The sequence below is a fragment of the Cibotium barometz genome, chromosome 47 (assembly GCF_041138505.1).
Source record: "Cibotium barometz isolate CiBa-2024 chromosome 47, ASM4113850v1, whole genome shotgun sequence".
NCBI classification, from domain to species: Eukaryota; Viridiplantae; Streptophyta; class Polypodiopsida; order Cyatheales; family Cibotiaceae; genus Cibotium; species Cibotium barometz.
The window spans coordinates 6,240,809-6,247,068 of NC_141092.1; positions in this window are offsets into that span (position 1 = coordinate 6,240,809).

Here is a 6,260-nt window from a genome sequence, read left to right on the forward strand (position 1 = left end):
GCATTCACAAAAGGCACTCATGTCATCATATGGCACCTTTTTCAAAAATTTCATGCTTCTCTTCTAACAATCTACACTTAGTGGTAGTTTGGTGTAGAATTTGGTGCTTTTGACATCACCATTACGTCCGAAGCAGCAAGGAAACCCCCAAAATGACTTTTGAATCACTTAAATCGGACACCCGAAGAGACAGAAAAGACCAAAACAAGGGGAGAACTGACTCACAGCCAATTGACGCGCATAAAGGCCTTGGCTGTGAGTCAGTTGTCCCCTTGTTTTGGTCGTTTTTGTCTCTCCCGAGTGTCCGATTTAAGTGATTCAAAAGTCATTTTGGGGGGTTTCTAGCAGCTCCGGATGCAATGGTGATGTCAAAAGCACCAAATTCTACACCAAAATACCATCAGAAGAAATGTATACAACGTTTAGCTTCGAAGAGCTTTTTCTTATCCAATGATGATGTAAGCCGTATTTAATAAAGTAGATCTACCTCATTTGAAACAAATACCTGCATTGAACGTGCACTTGACTGTTTTTAAAAAAGATATCCTCATTGAATGTGAACGTGACTATTTTTTGATTTTTTTCAATGAATTGAGCTATTTTTCAACGTTACGTTGGCTTCTTTCTCATTGGTTGCGCTCTATTTTCTCTCTCCTCTAAAATGCCCTCCAAATGACCTTCAAAATGTCCTAATGCATAAGAAACACAGACTCTAGAGAATACAATTGAGTCTAAAATTTATTATATTTCACAAAGTATTGGGCATGTGGCCATAAATACATAAAATGTTTACAATGAAGATGTTTCTAACTAGAATCCTCATCGCATTCCGAGTAATCATCATCATCATCTTTCTTGTCCTCTCCACTTTCTTGTATTGCTTCATGCTCGTAAAATCAAGATCGTCCTCTTCATCTTCCCCTTCATTCTACATACATGCCATCAAGCGCAAGGTAAGCAAGGGCATTAAAATATAAATAGAACGTATGCATAGCCTATGTGTAGCTTATGCATACCTTACGCATAAGCCCTATGCATAGCTTATGTATAAGCCCTATGCATACTGTATGCATAGGGTCTTGACCTAAACCTAATCCCCGGCACCCAAGGGTGCAAAAACAAAAAGAGAAGAAGCATAAACAAAGAATGGAAAAAGAGGGCTTACCTCTTCTAGCTGAAGCTGTATGAACTACTACATGGCCAGAACCCTTGGTGGTTGCTTGCTTGAATAGAACTACATAAGTTATCACAATAAATAAAACATCAGTTCATTAGTTCATTAAGAACTATGCATAGCTTATGCATAGTGCTTATGAATAGGTTATGCATAGCCTATGCATAGTTCTTATGCATAAGCACTATTCATAATCCTTATGCATAGGGTATGCACTACTTATAGGGTATGGATATAGGAACTATACCCTAATCCCTGGCATCCAAGGGTGCAAAAACACAAAGAGAATAAGCATAAACAAACAATGGAAAAAGAGGGCTTACCTCTAAGACTTGCAGTTGAATCCGTATGAGCCTCCCATGGACTAAACCCTTGGTGGTTGTTTGCTTGAATAGACCTACAAAAGATTATCATACAAAATTATAAAGTAAATTCATTTTAACATAGAATGCAATAGGCCTTATCCACCATAAGCCCTATGCATATGGCTATGCATATGGCTATTGCATAGGTCTTATGCATAAGCCCTATGCATAAGGCTATGCATAAACCTATTACATAGGGCTTATGCATAATCCCTATGCATAAGGATATGCATAAACCTATTACATAAGCCCTATGCATAAGGCTATGCATAAACCTATTGCACATGGCTTATGCATAAACCCTATGCATAAGGCTATTAATAAATCTATTGCACATGGCTTATGCATAAGCCCTATGCATAAGGATATTCATAAACCTATTACATAGGGCCTATGCATAATCCCTATTGCATAAGGGTAGGCATAAACCTATTGCATAGGGCTTATGCATAATCCCTATGCATAAACCTATTGCATAAGGGCTATGCATTACCCTATTGCAAGAGGCCTATTGACCTAACCCTAATCCCCAGCACCCAAGGGTGCCAAAACACAGACAAAATAAAAAAAGAGGTCTTACTCTATGAGAGGCTATGCCCAAACCCTTGTTCGCTTGAATAAACCTACAAAAAAGGAACATAATAAATCAAAAAGTTAGTCCTCATTAACACATTACCAAGAAATAAGAACAAGATAAAAAAGAGGTGGGTACCCTAAACCATACTCTTAATGCATAAGTGAATGAAAAAATTAGTTTATGTTAAGCCTAAACCCTAGCTCTATATATAGAATGCTTAATAGAAAGCTTCGATGGAGAGCTCTCCACCAAAGCTCTCTATTGAAGCTCGATGCATCAGGCTAGGGTTAGGGCAAGGGGGAGAGGAAAGAGAGGGGAAGAGAGAAAGGGGATGGAAAGAGAGAGGAAGGGGAAGAAAATATCACATTGAGCTATGAACAAGATTTCCATGAAATCTTGGAATAAGGCAAAGATTGAAGCTTTTCATTAAAGCCTGAAGAAAAGAAGAAAGAGGGCTTACCTTGAAGAGGGAGAGTTGATTGATGCAAAATCCTTGAGAGAAGAGGTGTGATGGAAGGAATAGTCAGGCTACATGCATAGCATTAAGTGCATAGCATGTGCATGTGTAGGATAGGGGAAGTAAGTAGGTAGGTATTGACATCTATCGGTGGCGATCTAGACGGGAGTCGTAGTTCACAAGTCGCTACCCAACATCAAAATTTTGCTGCTGGGCAACATATTTTTGCTGCTGGTGGTCAGTGAAAAAAGGTTGATGTATTCGTTGTGCAATAGTGAAACCCTAGGTAATTTTATGTTTACAATTTTGGATGTTGTTGAGTGTTTTGTATGAACCCTAAATTAGTTTTGGCCAAGTTAAAGATGTCTAACAATGATCATCAAGGACTGGAAGTTGGTTCTGAGGGATGGTTGAGAGATTTTTTTTTTTGTGTGTGTGATCGATACAAGGGCTTATATATACGAAAACATCATATAACAACTGAGCATGTTCGGACATATGGTCTTTATGAGGCAATGACATGACCAAGTGTAGATGATGATATGGAGGAGAACGATAGGAGACTGCTAGGTAACATGCCACACCATTCTCTGACATCGGGTAGAGTGTGGAGGTGGCAAGGCTTCATATGGAAAGCATGGCTGAGACTCATCTTCACCATAAGGTAATAGTGTGTGCATCACATGGAGTCCGGCTAACGAGACTCTAAAATCTATGGAGGTATATTTAGGTCAATTTGGTGAGTTGGAGTTAGGCCTCAAGTTTGGAGCTTTCCCTGGTGCTTGCTTCAAATGTGGGGCCCTTGGGCACATTGCCAAAGATTTCCCTAACTTAGAATCTACGAGGGACGAGGCTAAAGCGGTTAATTGGGGGGAAGTGACAAAAAGAGAGTACCTTTGGAAACTCAGAAGATAGAATCTAAAGGGAAGGAATTAATGTTTCAGAATCTGGGGAGAACAAGATGGAAGGGGGTTGGGATAAAGCTAAAACCAAAACTAGCATCAGACAGACTAAAGCTGAGGCTAGGAAAGCCCAACTTAGTCGGGGTTTCAAGAGTAGAAAGAATGATAATTTGAATTCTATCATCTTTTCTAACCCCTTCAATCCACTGTTAAAAAGAGAAAACTCTATATTGGTAGAACAAAACTCTGGACGGGTAGTGAAATGGGATGAGCTTAGAAGGGGACTAGGGCTTAAGGATAGTTGGTATCTAGGTGATTAGAGACATAAATCGGGGCACACTTACTTTAGCCTTCAATATCTATCCTCCTTATCAAGAATTGATAGAGTTTTCTTTAGTTAGTAGGCTTCATGGTTACCCCATACTTTGAGAGTACTAGTGGATTATAGTTTTACATTGTCTGATCATATTCCTCTAAAGTGGAGCTGGTCCTACTGTAATGAAGGGGGCTTGGAATTAGACTTAAAGGGAGCCCATGGGCATGGATATGGCCGGGCAAATATGGATATGGCCGGGCAAATATGGAGGCCCAACATTAATAAGTGTGAAAAAGGTGGGAAAGTATATAAGTGAATATTGTAACTAGGGGCAAAACTCACATTTTGACTAATGAAAACATACTTCTTGGAGCTCTATGCTTCTACGGCTATGGTGGTACTCCCTTGAGTGCATGTGTTACTCCATCATGAGTGCATGTGGTACTCCATTATGAGTGCAATCTTTCTCTCTTTCTCTCACCATCATTACAATGGTATCAAAGCCTTTTCTTTGATCCAAGCTTTCTAAAACCTTTAAAAATTTCTTTATTTTGTTGGAAATTTTCTAGATTTTGATGGATTTCTTGATCAAGAAATGGGGCATGGGGAGTGTGGAATGCTGGGATTCTCTTGGATTTTTGAATTGATTAATGCTTTGAGGGGCTATGGGTCACTATGGACCAAAAATTGGGGAAGTCTCTCCAAAATTTGAGGGAGAGGAACAAATTTGGAAAAATTTTGAATATAGTAAGGCTGCATTTTAAATGTTTGAATTCCATTGCTAAGAAGCATTATTGTTGTGGTATATGGGATGCTTATGACTTCATTTTAAGTGCTTGGATTGCCATTACTTTACCTACTTGCATGCTAATTACAATGGTGGGAATGCTCATGAGATCTAGAAGCATTTGCATAGCCATTACATCCACCATTCAAGGGATTTTGGAATGCATCATATGAGCTCTTTCTTTGCTTAAGCATTAAGCAAGCATCACTCTTTTGGTGTTCATTGAACCATTGGAGTCTACTTGCCATTTGGTTGATTGTTTATTCATTGATGAGGACTATGGAGAAAAGGCAAAGGGGTTGAAGTGATGCAAATCAGTGAGTTATGCTTGTGAACCACATGATGTTGGATGCTATGTGGATGTTATTTTTTGTGGTGATTGGTGATGGAGCTACTTTCGATGATTAGGGAAAGCATGAGTACATGCTCTTTGTAATCATGAAATGACATAGCATGAGTCATGCTAAAAACATTGTAAGTACTCCTATCTTATCCTTTTGAAGCTACATCCACATACACTTCACTTATATCCCACTTCAATTCATAGTATCTAGTATGCTTTGTGAGGGTACCTCGAGCATTGGAGGAGAGGCCCGAAGGGAGCATGGCATGAACTCTCCTTGTCGTGAGTGCTTTTGGTAAAGCGGCAAGGAGGGGGATTAGGTACTTGGATGTGAAGACTTGGCCCCAACTTGTGCCTAGAATCAGACTAGGTACGAGAGTGGGAAGGCTTTGTTTGGGAGATCAGCAAGCGTAAAGCGTTTCTTCGACACACACTCGACTATATTAAAAGCATGCTGAGGCTATGGAAGCCAATTGTCACTTGATTAGGCATGCCATGAATACTTGGTAGTGGTCGAAACATACGAGTTGCGTGAGCAAGTATATGCATTATATCATGATTGGAGGCATTATATCATGATTGGATATTGGGCAAGTGCTTATGGATTGTGATTGAGATTTGGGCCAAATTGTGGGGAGACTATGGCAAAATGTTTGTGATTTTCCTACACTCTGGAGTGGGTACAAAAGTGCAATTCAGTACCGATCCATTCAAGATCTTTGAAGGGTCTTTGGAGGCCTTAAAATAGTGTCTTAAGGTGGTCCTAACTAGCCATCAAGTAGTTGATTCGGACACCATTTCAGGGTACAAAGGGGACAATTGTGTCAGGCTAAAAACATTACTTCAGTTAAAAACAATGCGGACTAAATTGAAGGTGTTTACATAGCTTAAGAACACTAGTAAAGAGCTTCCCAATGAGCCAACAAGTTCCCAATGTCGTGATCGTTTGGATGGTCAACCTCTTATATTCGTGAACAAGAGGGAATGCCTTTACATGACATGAGTGATCACACGGTGAATGAGGGCATTCCAGGGCACACAAGTGGAAGGGCATAAGTTTATTTGGAGCACATAACTTTGGATATGCTAAAGGTTACTATCATCGAAGATATGAAAGATACACAAAGGGATACAGTGAGCTTTTGAGGCAAAACAGTGAGCATATGTGACAAAAAAATGTTCTCATAGAGCAAATGTTCAATGCTATGAATGAGGGCTTCAAGAAGCTTGGTGATGGGATAAATGAAGTGCAAAGGTGTGTGGAAAAGATTGACACTTCTCTTGATAGACAACAGGCTTGTCACAACCACAAAGGTCATTTTCAAATCCATCATCTTAT